Source organism: Canis lupus, chromosome 2 (genome assembly GCF_003254725.2).
Source record: "Canis lupus dingo isolate Sandy chromosome 2, ASM325472v2, whole genome shotgun sequence".
Lineage (NCBI taxonomy): Eukaryota > Metazoa > Chordata > Mammalia > Carnivora > Canidae > Canis > Canis lupus.
In genome coordinates this window covers 35,634,354-35,650,736 of record NC_064244.1, presented here as the reverse complement: position 1 = coordinate 35,650,736, position 16,383 = coordinate 35,634,354, and the positions used below count along the sequence as shown (strand labels likewise).

Genomic DNA, 16,383 nt, shown 5'->3' with positions numbered 1-16,383 from the left:
GTATCCTCACGGCTTAACATGAAATACGTTAATTGCCAATGAACAAAAATAAAAAAAACACAATGAATTGCAAACTAATTGTGGTAAAAAAAATTCCTTAACATTCTCCCCTCCTGACAAGAAAAATATTAGGATCAAGAAATCCAAAGAGGGAAGCCCGGGTGGCTCAGCAGTTTAGCTCCTGCCTTCAGCCCGGGGCATGACCCTGGAGACCTGGGATCAAGTCCCACATCAGGCTCCCTGCGTGAAGCCTGCTTCTCCCTCTGCCTGTGTCTCTGCTTCTCTCTCGCTCTGTGTCTCTCATGAATAAATAAATTAAAAAAAAAAAAAGAAATCAAAAGAGTTTGCTAACAACCTACTTTAAGAGCTGAGGATGAGCAGCATTAATTTATTTTTTTCTACTTCAAGAGCTTCCCTAAAGAGAATTTAAAAAAGTAAACCACCAGAATTAGACTATCACCAACATGGTTAATGTCAGAAGAAAAAAATAAATGCAAATCCTCTTAATACCAAAATAAAAACACAATTAAAAGTCAAAATTCATCAAAGCAAGAGAAATCAGAATAATGCCTTAAAAATTCAATGCAGTAACGGATTTAAATTAAATTCTAATACCACAGTAAATCCCCTCTGAAAGGCCATCAGTTTATAAAGCTTTTCAAAGATTTTTGTGGTTATCACTGTTACATACATAAATACAACTGATGAATAAAATTTGGTTTGGAAGGAGAGAAAATACTCTCAGTGTTTACCTTAGTCCTCAGAAATGAGAGCAATGCTATAAACTATTACCAACTTGATGTATTTTCATATTTCTTCACTTGAGATCCAAGTAATAATACGATCCAAAGAGAAAAAAGGAAGGCAAGACAGTAGCCACTTATCTCCAACTTCAACTTTCCTAAGAAGATAAGGGGCTAGAAGAAATCACTCCTCATCCACAGAGAAACTAAATTAGCCAACCATGGTATGACAGTGGCACTATAAGATTTGTGGGTGGAACCAGAAAATTGTCATCAACCTGCCAACTCCTAGGAACCATGTCTTATGTTCAAGTATTTCCACCACTGATAATTTCACCAAGATAGCATCAAGTAAATAGCGCCTAGTGTTTTCTGGCACTTAACTTCAGCAAAATCTGTAGCCAAGAACCTTCCAAGTTAATGATAAGCCCCACCTTCCCTATGCTTCATGATTTTATAAAGATTGGGGAAAGAAGGAGGGACAATCATGCAACATTTTCAAGTAAGTCTCTCTGCTTCTGAACTATCTTTTGAGAAGTAGCAAACTATTTACTAACCAATCCACGTCCTCAGTAACATTGAGTCCTACTTCTCCACTACATGGTTCCATAAGAAAATTCAGGCTTCAGAGCTCTAAGGCCTACTTGGGAGAAGTAATTAAAAGTCCTAACAAAGACAAGCTGAAATGGAAGAGTAAGCACTTGGCTTGTTCCCTTTCCTTTCAAAAGGATTAGAAACCATTCATCTTTTGTTCATAGAATAAACAGCATAAAAATAGTAGCTGGATCAGACTCACTTTTTTTTTTTTTAAGATTTTATTTATTTATTTATTTATTTATTTATTTATTTATTTATTTGAGAGAGAGAGAGAGCGCGCATAAGCAGGGAGAATAGCAGAGGAAAAAGGAGGAGCAGGCTCTCCACTGAGCAGCGAGCCCAATATGGGGCTCCATCCCAGGACCCTGGAATCATGACCTGAGCTGAAGGCAGATGCTGAGCCACCCAGGAGCCCCATCATTTTTAAGTTTTATATACATATAAAACTTAATATATAAATAAATATATATATATATAAATCTAGTCTATAATTTAAATCGAGAGTGGTAAATACTGTTTGTGCTTTTTTAAGATTAAAAAAAAATTTTTTTTTAATTTATTCATGAGAGACACAGGGAGAGAGAGAGGCAGAGACACAGGCAGAGGGAGAAGCAGGCTCCAGGCAGGAAGCCTGATGTGAGACTCGATCCTGGGACTCCAGGATCATGCCCTGGGCTGAAGGCAGGTGCCAAACTGCTGAGCCACCCAGGGATCCCTATTTGTGTTTTTTTTTAAAAAAAAAAAAACCCTGTATGTTGTGTTCATCTAAGATATGTTAAAGTTATAAAATATCAACATGGAAGCAAAAATGAACTCTTAACTATTCATTATTCAAAATGATATATTAGGCAATACTTTCTCTGAAGGAAAAAAAAAAGGAATTTGTCCAAAAGAACATGGACTACAACTGGAATCATCTATTCCAGGATTCTTTTAGAAGTCAAGAACAAGTTTAAGTTCTGGACTTGGAATAGAAAACACTTTTAGGGGATCCCTGGGTGGCTGAGCGGTTTAACGCCTGCTTTCGGCCCAGGGCATGATCCTGGAGTCCCGGGATCAAGTCCCGCATCCGGCTCCCTGCATGGAACCTGCTTCTCCCTCTGCCTGTGTCTCTGCCTCTCTCTCTCTCTCTTTCTCTCTCTGTGTGTCTCTCATGAATGAATAAATAAAATCTTTAAAAAAAGTAAACACTTTTAGCCTCTATTAAGATTTTATACATACACATATACATTAATACACACACGTGTGTATATAAAGATGTAAACTATTAAGATACACACATTAAGGATATGTGTAACATACATATGTCTCCCCAAATCCTAACTAAAACAATTATATGATATAATATTAAAATTACAAAAGAATCCTTTTAAATCAGTCTACTGCAAAGTTATTATTAAAACTGCATGCCTATCAGGATATCAGGGTAGCTCAATCAGGTAAGCAACTGACTCTTGGTTCCGGCTAAGGTCATGATCTCTGCATCATGGGATGGGGCTCTTCGTGCTAAGCGTGGAGTCTGCCTGAGATTTTTCCTCTCCCATTGCTCATGTTCTCTCTCTCAAAAAAACAACAAAACCCTACATGCCTCGAGTAATATATTTAAATTAGTTTGATTCGTATACCTTTTCTGTAAAACAGCTAAATCACACACACAGTACTTAAAACTGTAAACACAATTGGGACACCTCAGCAGGCTGGCTCAGTCCATAGAGTATGAGGCTCTTGTATCATGTACTTCCTAACAAAAATTAAAAGAACATTATGATTCTATGATCACCAATTTTGAAAAAAATGGCACAAGAGCTTACCAAACACAAAGGAGAAACAGACATCTTCAACCTTTATCTCCTAAGAAATAAGAAACGTTAGCACAATACACTAGGTATAAATATGTTCAATAAAGGTTTGTGGTACGAGGATGGCTGGGTGGCTCAGCGGTGGAGTATCTGTCTGTCTTGGGCTCAGGGCATGATCCCACGGTCCGGGGACCAAGTCCTACATCAGGCTCCCTGTGAGGAGCCTGCTTTTCCCTCTGCCTGTGTCTCTGCCTCTCTCTTTCTTTCTGTGTCATAAATAAATAAATAAGTAAATAAAATCTTAAAAAAGATTCAACACATTTACTTCTTATCCCTTCCAAAACCACCTTAAATGTAAATGTCAGCAGAGTTTTGTTAATTTTAAGGCAAAAAACTATAGAGTGAAGTACTGGTAAAGAAAGCAGCGGTAAAATTGTAAAAGCCAAAAGCAGGATGACAGGTGGCAACTACCACAGTAGACCCAAGAAAACTGAAGCCTAAACCAGAAAGCAGAAAAGCAACCTGTCTGGCACTATATCCTCAAAAGACTCAAGAACTGGTGGCAGCAGGTACTAGTGGAAGTAGGAATGACAACAAGATTGAAAAGCAGAAAGGTTGTAGATGTGTCAGACACACATGGCTCCCAAGATCCCCTTTAGAAAACCAGAGATTTATTCTCTGGAGACTGTCAAATACAGGGTTTTGGACTGGAGACAGAGTTCATGAGAAAGGGTTGCATACCAGAAAAGAGTGATTAGTGAGAAGTTTATGAACTAAATGTTGAGATCTCCCAGCCTCCTTCCCCCCAATTCAGCTCCCTTCTTACTAGCAGCCAGGCATGATCTCTGAGGGAAATGCACCCCAAGAGAAGACTAAAGACACTGTCACTCAGCCTCTAAAGACACTGTCACTCAGCCTCGTAGGTTCAACAAGAAACTCCATCAAGCATACTAAAGCTCCAAACTGCTTTACTAATTGTGCACTCTGAATCAAGCAGGTAAAGATCACCACACACCTAATGAAAGCTTCTAATGGTCATAAAAACACAAAGCAAAGAGAATACATGCAATGTGGAGGAAACAATAGGCAGGAAGATGCAAACTTAAAAGGAAAAAGTTTTCAATAATCTCAGAGAAGAGAAATTAGAACCATAAAACAAGGACAGTGTGCTATAAAGAAAAAAAGGGAGGATTAAAGAGTTTTTGAAAATTAAAAATAACAAATTAAAATTGTATCAAAGGCTTAGAATCTAAAATTGAGAAATCTTGGGGCACATGGCTGGCTCAGTTGGAAGAGCACGCCAACTCTTGATATCTCAAGATATCCTTGATATCTCAGGATCATGAGTTTGAGCTCCATATTAGGCACAGAGATCATTTAAATAAATAAAACTTAAAGATTTAAAATTGAGAAATCTTATGGAAAGTAGAAAAAAAGACAAAGATGAAAAATATGAGAAGAGGATAAAAAAATTTTTTCAAAGAATCAGTAGCAGAGGTTCTAGATCCAAAGAGTAGAGAAAAAAAAAATACCAAAGTAGAGAAAAAACAAACAAACAAAAACTTTTATTTTCAAATTTTTATTTAAGTTCTAGTGAGTCAATATACAGCGCAATGTTAGTTCCAGGAGTAGAAATCAGTGATTCACCACTAACATACATTACCCAGTGCTCATGACAAGTATCCTCCTTAATACTCATCCCTCATCTAGCCCACTCCCCACCCATCCCCTTCCATCAACCTTTAATTTGTTCTCTATCTTTAAGAGTCTCTTCTGGTTTGTTCCCTAATCCCTTACCAGCCCCCTAATACATTCATCTGTTTTGCTTCTTAAATTCTACATATGAGTGAAATCATATGGTACTTGTCTTTCTCTGATTGACTTATTTCACTTAGCATAATACACTGTAGTTTCATCCATGTCTTTGCAAATGCCAAGATTTCATTATTTTTGATGGCTGAGTAATATTCCAGCGTGCATATGTATACCATATCTTCTTTACCAATTTGTCAGTTGATGGACACCTGAGCTCTTTCCATAGCTTAGAAATAAGAACTTTAAAAAAAATTAACCAGGGCAGCCTGGGTGGCTCAGCGGTTTAGCACTGCCTTCAGCCCAGGGCCTTATCCTGGAGACGTGGGATCGAGTCCCACATCAGGCTCCCTGCAAGGAGCCTGCTTCTCCCTCTACCTGTCTCTGCCAATCTCTCTCTCTCTCTGTCTCTCATGAATAAATAAAATCTTAAAAAAAAAAATTAACCAGAACCGACAGACATGAGCTTCTAGACCAAAAGGGCCCTCTGGATGCCTGGCACAATGGATGAAAGTAGATCTCAAGGTACAACACAATGAAATTTAAGAACACTGGGGACAAAAAGAAGCTCCTAAAAGCTTCTAGAAAGTAAAAGACAGCTAGAGAAAAGTAGGTCCCATCTGAAGAATCAGATCTCAAAACTGGCTTTGTGCTTCCTAAGAGCAACAGTGGAACTTAGAAGACAACTGACTTAATGCCTTCAAAATTCTAAAGGAAAATATTTCATTGGACACCTGGGTGGCTCAGCGGTTAAGCGTCTGCCTTTGGCTCAGGGTGTGACACTGGAGTCCTGGGATCAAGTCCCATGTCGGGCTCCCTGCATGGACCCTGCTTCTCCCTCTGCCTCTGCCTCTCTCTGTGAGTCTCCCATGAATAAATAAATAAAAAAGAAAGAAAATGTTTCAGGACCAAAAGTCTAAGTGTGAAGATAACATAAAAGAGTATTTGATGTGCAAAGTCTCAAAGGCAAGGGGGGGGGGGGGGCGGTGCTTAACTTCTCATGCATTCTTTCTCAGAAATATAGTAGAGGCTGTGTAGTAGGAAAATGAGGCAGTAAATCAACAAAGAAAGAACTGAATCAAGAAAAGGGGCTTTAGGGCAGTCTGGGTGGCTCAGCGGTTTAGCGCCGCCTTCAGCCCAGGGTGTGATCCTGGAGACCCGGGATCGAGTCCCACGTCAGGCTCCCTGCATGGAGCCTGCTTCTCCCTCTGCCTGTGTCTCTGCCTCTGTGTCTCTCATGAATAAATAAAATATTTTTAAAAAAAAAGAAAGAAAGAAAAGAAAAGGGGCTTCAATTAAAAACCCTGGGAAAGGAATCCCCCAGAATGATAACTAAACAGCAGACCTTGGGGGCAACCTACTAGAATAGGTCAAAAGGCCAGTAAAGATCCCTCTCCACCTTCAGTAGTATCAATAAAATACCTGACGTACCTGAACATATCAAAAAAATACCTATGAGGTTGTATTAGTTAAGAGCCTAAGGAGGAATTAGTGCTATTAGCAAATTATTCTGTGTACACAGAAATGAAGCGAACAAAAAAATACTTTTGAAAATTTATTTTAATTCCAGTAAAGATACAGTATAATATTAGTTTCAGGTGTATAATACACTGATTCAAAACTTCCATACAGGGATCTCTGAGTGGCGCAGCGGTTTGGCGCCTGCCTTTGGCCCAGGGCGCGATCCTGGAGACCCAGGATCGAATCCCACATCAGGCTCCCGGTGCATGGAGCCTGCTTCTCCCTCTGCCTGTGTCTCTGCCTCTCTCTCTCTGTGACTATCATAAATAAATAAAAATTAAAAAATAAATTAAAAAAAAAAAAAAAACTTCCATACATTCCAGGTGCTCATCACAAGTGTACTCTTTAATCCCCATCACCTATTCTATGCATCCCCTTCACCCCGAAAATAACTATTAACTTCAAGGAAAATAAAGTACTATTCAGGCAAAGACAAGTAATCACAGTATACCAAATATCTCAGCTGTGAAACAGTGTCTATTATTTTCAATTACTGTAAATGCTGAATATTGATCTAACCACAAAATGGATACAACCATATCAGAAAAATGAAGAGACAGGAAGTAGGAGTATATGCAGCTGTGGGAAGGAGGTAAAAGACCAAATCTTATACCTCAGAGCAGTTAAGTCAATTTTTTAAACAGTGAAAACTGAAAAATCAAGAAGTAGCACACTATAAAATTTCTTTAACTACAAGGATAATAACAAGATGATGGCAAAAGAAGCAGCTGAAAGAAAAAAAAAAGGCTAAAAGAGCTAAGAAGCAGAGGCAAGTAAACAGAAGATTACTGTTTTTTAGTAACAAGCTCATAAGATTTGACTCTTATCTGCGTGTATAACTTTGATATAAAAACTAAATGAGGGACAGTTCGGGTGGCTCAGTGGTTTAGCACCGCCTTCAGTCCAGGGCGTGATCCTGGGAAACCTGGGATTGAGTCCCATGTCGGGCTCCCTGCGTGGAGCCTGCTTCTCCCTCTGCCTGTGTCTCTGCCTCTCTCTCTGTGTGTCTCATGAATAAATAAATAAAACCTTAAAAAAAAAAAAAAAGTGATCATAAACTATGTCACAAAAGGGGAACCTCTCTGTTCAAGGGAAACTAACCTAATTGGGGGGGAGCTCCTCAAACTCCCCTTAGGACAGACTACCTAACTAAAATAGGGGCTAGGAGGAAGGGAGCAATCCAGGGAGAGGACAGAGTGAGAAGAGGCCTCCAGACCAGAGTGGGCGATGCACTCTAGGACCTGAAACACGTTTCCCGTTGGAAACCACAAATCATGAGTGCCACCTCTTCTCCCAAATCCTTGTCTCTCCTATCTACATCTTGCTCATCCTTTTCAAGGCCAAGTTGTTTCATCTTCTCAGAAGCTTCTTACCTGAAACCAGATGAGCTCTTCCATCTTAAAATGATGATCTCACTCGCTGAATGTAATTAATATTATGTCAAGACCACAATACATTCTCTTGAATCACTCACGAAGCAAAAATATAGAGAAGAAAATAAAAACCACCATAATCCCATCTTTTGGATATCCTTCTAGCCTTATGAGTGAATACAAATAATCGAATAACCTTTTTACTCACTGCATGGTGGAATTTCTCTTCATTAAATTACTTTTCTGTAGTATCAGGGTAGTATCTGAAAATCAGTCTTTATTTTTTAAAGGGAAAAGCAAAGTTCCTTTCCACAAATAACTACAGCATTAACCAGAGACAGTTAAATAATAAAGCAATCTGCTAAGATAAATACAAAATCAGTGTTAGAAGGTATGCCCTGGTAATTGTTGAAATCCTGTTAAACACAATTATAGATTCTCACTTTAATGTTTCACAAAAATGTGAAGTCAAACTTAAAATGGCATTTGGATTACATTAAACCTGATACATAAAAAGAGATTTTAACCTTCCAAATAATAGCAGATGCTAAAAGCCAATGAATACCTTACATGCCCCCCATAAACTTTCTCCCCATCTACTCAGCTAGTCCTTTCGGCCACAGCCAAAAGGTGGCAAAATAGCTGTGAAACTCACAAGATCACTTAACGCTGGTCATCTCACTTAGTCACCTAAAATGAAACTGGGCAAACATGTCTAAGAGAATTAACGCAGCCTACCCTCACATACATGATTTTAAGCACACATTAAAATACTACATCTGAAAACACAATCACCTACACAAGGACAAACTGTTGAAAACAACCTAATATTAACCATCAATCATGTATAAGATCCTCAACTAAAAATTACCCTCAAATCATAGTTCTGTTTCAAGAATAACATGAGAATTTTAAAACTTCTGAAAATGCAACTACTAAAGGCAATCAATGAGAATACTAGAGCTCAGCCAGCTTCTTAAAAAAAAAAAAGTTACAGAATTTTAAAAATTACTATTTTTCTCACATTTACAAGGACTTTATTAAAACATCTAAGCAGGGGAACCTGGCTGGTTCAAATGGTGAAATGTGTGAGTCTGGATCTTGAGGTTGTAAATTCCAGCCCCATATTGGATGTAGAGGTTACTTGAAAATAAAATCTTTAAAACAAACAAACAAAAACCCCCATCTAACTGGTAATAATAAAGTCCAGCTTCTGTCATGAAGTAATAAACTTGTATGACAGTGGGTGATGCTTTTATGGTGAACCTAAAATTGCTCTTAAAAAAATTAAGTTTATTGGGGTCCCTGGTGGCTTAGTCAGTTAAGCATTCCACTCTTGATTTTGGATCGAGTCATAATCTCAAGGTCATGTGATGGAGCCCCCCCCTTCCCCATCAGGCTCTGTGTTGGGCATGGAGCCTACTTGGGATTCTCTCTCTCCCTCTGCCTCACACCCCCCCAACAAAAAAAGTTTATTTGAAAAAGTCATAATTATTAATTACTTCTCCTAATTTCTAAAAGCATTATTAATTTTTTTGCTATGATATACAATGTTTGACAGTGACCAGAAGACTTAAAATTAGTACTATAAAATTATGAAATGGTATTCTTTACTGAGTGACCCTTTTTGAAAATATATTGAGATATTTTCTGTATTTTTATCTTTATTTTTTTTAAGATTTTATTTATTTACTCATGAGAGACACAGACAGAGAGAGGCAGAGACACAGGCAGGGGGAGAAGCAGGCTCTATGCTGGGAGTCCAACGTGGGACTCGATCCCGGGTCTTCAGGATCACACCTGACGTATGCCTGAGCCACCTGGGCTGCCCTATTTTCTATATTTTTAAACAATGTATAATTTCTTTTATCTTTTAGCATAAACTCAACAACCATTTATATTTACTGACATCACTTTTAAAAATAATTACTCGGGGCCCTGGGTGGCTCAGTGGTTTAGCACCTGCCTTCCGCCCAGGGTGTGATCCTGGGGTCCCGGGATCGGTCCCACGTTGGGCTCCCTGCATGGAGCCTGCTTCTCCCTCTGCCTGTGTCTCTGCCTCTCATGAATAAATAAATAAAGTCTTTTAAAAAATAATTAATTACTGATCACAAAAGAAGTTTCCTGAATCATCAATAGAATGCCATCTCTTAGGATCAAAGCCACCAGTTTCTACACACACAAAAAAATCAATTATAAAGCTGGAAGGAATCAAAGTGATATGGTCCAACTATTTCATTTTTCAAAAGACCAAATAAGGCTAAAAAGAGGTTAAAATTCTCACCCACAGTCACATTATCTCTTACTTCATGACAGAGGCTGGACTATTATTACTGATTAGATGTTTTAATAAAGTCTTTTAAGTTCTCCTGAATCAGTCTCTACTTTGTGTCCAAAATGAACCTTCCAGATACTAAAGTCTACATTATAAGCTTCAAAAACTGCTTATTGGGGCTCCTGGCTGGCTCAGTTGGTAAAACATGCAACTCTTGATCTCCGAGTCATGAGTTCCAGCTCCATGCTGGGTACAGAGATTACTGTAAACAGGGTGTGCCTGGGTAGCTCAGTCCATGAAGTGTCTGCCTTTGGCTTGGGTCATAATCCTGGGTCCTGGGACTGAGCCCTATGTCAGCTCCCCACTGACCAGGGAGCCAGCCACTCCCTCTCCCTCTTGTGCTCTCTATCAAATGAAAAAAAAAATAAAAAAATATTTTAAAAACCCTCTGCTTATTAATGCAAAATTATATGAAAAGTTTGGATGCTATAACATAAAACTACTAAAATGAAAGCTTCAAAATACTAAGAACACTCTATTCCTGATTCCCCAGTCCACAATATTTCATCTAAATTTCAAAAGGACAAAATAAGTTAAAAATAATTTAATAAAAAAGTAAATCGCAAAAGCAGCACAGAATTCTATAGAGAAAGGATTATGAAGCTAAAGGGACTTGGGTTTTACCTACAGTGTGCTTTCAATTTCTATAGCACTGTATTCATAGTTAATCATACCTTAACATTTAAGGTGAATGTGAGCAATAAATATATAGGTATTATTTTATTTTTATTTTAATTTTTTTAAAGATGTCATTTCTTTTTTTATAGATCTTTATAAATCTTTTTTTTATTTTTTTAAAGATTTTATTTATTTATTCATGAGAGACATAGAGAGAGAGAAAGGCAGAGACACAGGCAGAGGGAGAAGCAGGCTCCATGCAGGAAGCCCGACGTGGGACTTGATCCAGGATCTCCCGGATCATGCCCCGGGTTGAACGCGGCGCTAAACCACTGAGCCACCGGCACTGCCCTATAGGTATAATTTTATACTATTCTTGCAACTTGTAAGTTGAAACTATTTCCAAGTAAGGAAATTTCTTGTTAAAGGAATTTTTTAAAAAGCAAATCGTGATTATTAACAAAAACTTTGGGGAAAAAAAGAGAAATTACTCCTATTATTTTTCTTAGCAATCTATTATAAATGTATCAAACAACCCACCAAAGGTGAAGGGAAAGGTGCTGACCAAAGTACCTCAGGAACTTTGGAAATGAGTACAGTCTGTAAGACTAAATGCAAAAGAAACTGTATATACAGCCTTGTCCTCTAGTTGATAAAAGTGTTTACCACAGAGGTGTAGGTTAACAATTCTGACACCACTGCACACATTTGTTAGAATTGAAGAGTTAAGTAAATGGATGGTGGGTGGTGGGAGCAAAGTTTCTCACTGCTGAAGTGGGAGTTTACAGACAGGCCAGGGCAGGAGTCTAGAGTGGTCCATGTAGCAATGGATTAGAGTTAGTTAGTTAGTTTAATATAGATACAGCTTACATATTGATATGCTTACAGATATGTATACACACATGTATTTCTTTACTCTGTTAACTTCGAAGGCAAAGAAGCAATGACACCCTAGTAGCAATGAGCACAGATCTTGGTTTCTAGTACCATTCTCCAATAAAAAGAGCAAGGCCTCCTTAGAAAAATGGCTGATTCCAGGATAGCACAGAAAATATACACAATACTAATGCCAAAAGTGAGGAAGTGCTTCAAAAAACCCAAAATGATGGAACCACGTCAGAGAGACACAAGTGCCAACTGAAAGAGTCCCAATGGCCAAAACTGCAAAAACCTAAGCCACAAAATAAATCAGTATTGGATTATAACCCAAAGGAAAAAAAAAGAGTCCATTCTGAAATGACTAAATCAATGGGAAGAGACAAACATCCCATGCAGAAAAATTCTGAGTAATTCTCTGCCCTCCACAAGGTGGAACATAACTCTTCAATCCTAAAGTGTATATTGTACATAGTGACTTCCTTTCAAAGAGCACAGTATGAAAAGGTGGGGAGTGGGGAAGAGTAATTTTACAGCAGAGGAACTTCACAAATACTATGTCAGCCAGGTGATCAAGGTCAACATCAACAGTGTTAAGTCATGCTGGTTGTGCATATTCTTGGTATGATGTGATGGAAATGCCACTTTACCTCTGTGGTCTTCCTCACCAAAACCCACAAACCCAGTTTGATCATGAAAAGATTCAGACAAATCCAATCAACTATATGAGCAGATGGATGTTAGGTAAACCTATTTTAATTGGCTCACAATATATGTAAAACCAAACCACCATGCTGTAAGCCTTAAACTTATATAGTGATGTATGTCAATTATTTCTCAATAAATCTGAAAAAAAAATCCCATTTAAGGGACAGTCTATATAAACACTTGACCAAAACTCCTCAAAATTGTCAAGGTCATCAAAAACAAGGAAAATGTGAGAAACTATTACAGCCAAGAGGACCCTAAAGTAACATGACAACCAAATGTAATGTGGTAACCTGTATGGGACTGTGAAACACAAAAAAAGGTCCTTAGATTAAAAAACAAAAATCCGGATAACTGCATACTTTTATGGAGTTTAGTTAATACCGTGTCAGTAAAAAAAAAAAAAATAACGTGTCAGTATTGGTTCATTAATGCCACAAACATATCATGCTAACGTGGGAAAACTGGGTCTGGGGTACATGGAAACTACTGTCTTTTCAATGTTTCTGAAAATCTAAAAACATTACAAAAATTAAAGGTTATTTTTAAACATTTTTTTAAAACTTGTTTTAAAAAGCAAAGGGAAAAAAATTATTAATGCCTGAAGAATGCACACCAACTTAAGCAGACCTCAGAAGAGACTGGAAGGGAAGGGAAATCAAGCTTTCCTTTACAAGTGTACTGTTTGACTCTAGTATATGAAGAGTATCTATGTACTATTGCATAACAAGAAGTGTTTAATTTTATTTATTTTTAAATATTGTATTTATTTATTCATGAGAGACACAGAGAAAGAGAGAGAGGCAGAGATACAGGCAGAGGGAGAATCAGGCTCCATGCAGGGAGCCCAATATGGGACTCGATCCCGGGACTCCAGGATCACGCCCTGGGCTGAAGGCAGACGCTCAACCGCTGAGCCACCCAGGCGTCCCAGTGTTTAATTTTAAATGCCACATTTAAACACCGAATAACAAATAAAATCAAACCGTTGTTGAACAGACACCACTCGCTAAGCCTGGGTATTTCTATTCATAAACTATCAATTTCCAGAAAAACCTCCAAGCCACATTCAAGCAGCTCATTAACTAGGAACTGATATTAGTGCAACATGTGAATTTAAAAGAAAATATGTTAATATGAAAAATCGTTAAGGTGGATAAGAAACATACATGTGACAGGAACTGTTTTAACCAGTAAGAAAATATTTCACTAGAAACATTGTTAAATTTGATTAGTATTTAGACCTAGTATTTATAACTTTCAATAGAATAAATTGTGTTACTCAGAAAAAAATGAGTCATTTTAACAGCAGAAGTGCTAAGTGAGGTCTAATAACACTCACTTTATTACTATACTTGCTGAAGGCAACAACACATAGTGCTCTTCTATCTAGACAGCCACTAGAAGCAATTACAATTGGAGTATATAAGGCTCAACAGATTCAATATATGGTATTTACCAACTGCCTATATTGTATAAAATGATTTGAGAACAAAGATAAGACCATTAAGCTTATCATCAGCATCAGTCTCTAATCAAAGTGTTTGAGGCTGCTTTATCTAAACGGGCACCATCTACTACCACAAGAATATGGTGCCACTCAACAGCTGTACTTGTTCAACGACAATAAGAGTAAATTATTAAGAAACCAAATAATTATTTTAAAGCCCCGAGAACAGATAAATCACAAGATGGCACTTGAACCTCTTCAAGCCTTCCCTTTTTTTTTAAGCCTTCCCTTTTTTATTAATAAGAGTACAAATTCACTCTCATATAGTAGGATTTATTTTATAATATAATTTTATGTAAAGTAATGTGATACCATCTGTGTCTAGCATAAAGTAATTTGAAGTCATGTGCAGGCAAACCAGCAGGTGGTATCAGCTGAGATGATGCCAGGATTTCCTCAGCTGGGCCTTAGTCCCTACCCACACTAAGGAGTTCTGCCGTTTCCAGTGCAAAGAGAGAATGATAAAACCAATTAAATCTCCCCTAACAAGTGGTCACCAGCAGGTGCAGGCAAGAAAATTAAGAATGGGTCAGCAAGATTCAAGAATCCATCACTGCTACAAAAAAACACTCACTGCTTACCAAGAGGGAGTCACATACGAATCACAGTTGTAGATCTACAGATCCTGACACAAATCCTGTTTCTCTACTCTTAATAGATTACAAAAGAGCTCTCATAATTCATTTTTAATGTGATACTAACTGCTTACATCTTTTATTAGAGTCACACACAAAAACATTTATGACTATAATGACATGATTTCTAGGTTTTGTCTCAAAATAATGGTGGGGAGTATAAATGAAACATTACCCATTTGTTGATGACTGCGGGAGCTGGGTGATGACTGCATTAGATTTATTACACCATGTTTTAGTATACGTGTGGAATTTTCATAGTAAAAAGTTGAAATGTAAACAAACGTTATTAAGAAATGACTCTACTTGGCACCCAGGAGGCTCAGTCCATTTAAGTGTCTGCCCTTGGCTCAGGTGGTTATCCGAGGGTCCCCGGATTGAGCCCCTCATTGGGCTCCCTGCTCAGTGGGGAGTCTGCCTCTCCCTCTGCCCTTACCCCTGTTCGTGATCATTCTCTCTCAAATAAATAAATAAAATCTGTTTAAAAAGGGGAAAAAAAAGAAAAAAAGAAATGACTCTACTCCTACAACTGAATAAAAAAGCAAACAGCCCAATTCAAAAATGGGTAAAGGACTTGAACATGTATTTCTCCAAAGAAGATACACAAACTGCCAATAAGCACATAAAAAAATTCTCAGTATCACTAATCATTAGGGAAATGTAAATCAAAACTACACTGAAAGACTTCATGACCATTAGGATGGCTTTATCAAAAGGGCAGTCCTGGTGGCTCAGCGGTTTAGCGCCGCCTTCAGCCCAGGGCCTGGTCTTGGAGACCCAGGATCGAGTCCCATATCAGGCTCCCTGCATGGAGCCTGCTTCTCCCTCTGCCTATGTCTCTGCCTCTCTCTCTGTCTCATAAATAAATAAAATCTTTAAAAAATAATATAACAAGGGTTGATGAAGATATTTAAAATTGGAAACCCTTCCACTCCCACCCAAAAATATTGGAACTCTGGGGCACCCCGGGTGGCTCAGCGGTTTAGCGCTGCCTTCAGCCCAGGGTGTGATCCTGGAGACCCGGGATCGAGTCCTACGTCCGGCTCCCTGCATGGAGCCTGCTTCTCCCTCTGCCTGTGTCTCTGCCTCTCCCTTTCTGTGTGTCTCTCATGAATAAATAAATAAAATCCTTAAAAGAAAAAAAAATTGGAACTCTGATGCACTGCTGGTAGGAATGTAAAATGGTGTCTGTACTACAGAAAACTGTATTTTTTAAATAAAGAATTTAAAAATAGCATTACCATTGAACCAGTAATTCTACTTGAGCATATAAACCAAAAGGACTGAAAGCTGAGCCTCAAAAGAACACCTGTATACCTATATTCACAGCAGCATTATTTACAATGGCCAAAAGGCAGAACCACTGCAACTGTGCACCAATGGATGAAAAAAAAAAAAAAAGGGTAAACAAAATATGCTACATGCATATAGTACTAGTCAGCCTTAAAATGGGAGGAAATTCTGACAGGTGGTACAACTTGGGTAAACCTGGAGGCTATGAAGCTAAGTGAAATAAGCCAGTCACAAAAGGACAAATACCATATAATTTCATTTATCTGAGGTAGAGTAATTAAGTTCATAGAAAATAGAATGATGGCTATGGGGGCTAGGAAAGGGGAAAAGGGGAGTTATTGTTTAATGGGTATGGAGTTTCAGCAGGGGAAGGTGAAATAGTTCTGAAAATGGGTGGTGGTGAGGGCTGCCCAATAATGTGAATGTATTTAATGCCAATGAACTGTACACTTAAAAATGGCCAAAATGGTAAATTTTATATATTTTTATGACAATTTTTTAAAGTTCAAAAAAAACAATTCTACTCATCTCAATATTTTTGGAAAAGTCTTCTTTGATCATTG

At 38.0% G+C, this 16,383-nt stretch overlaps 1 protein-coding gene across 2 annotated transcripts in view; it reads right to left on the bottom strand.

Moving 5' to 3' along the window:
- NDFIP1 (Nedd4 family interacting protein 1) overlaps positions 1–16,383 on the bottom strand; it is a 52,165-nt gene that overhangs the window by 31,789 nt on the left and 3,993 nt on the right. The gene's annotated exons all lie outside the window — the stretch shown is intronic.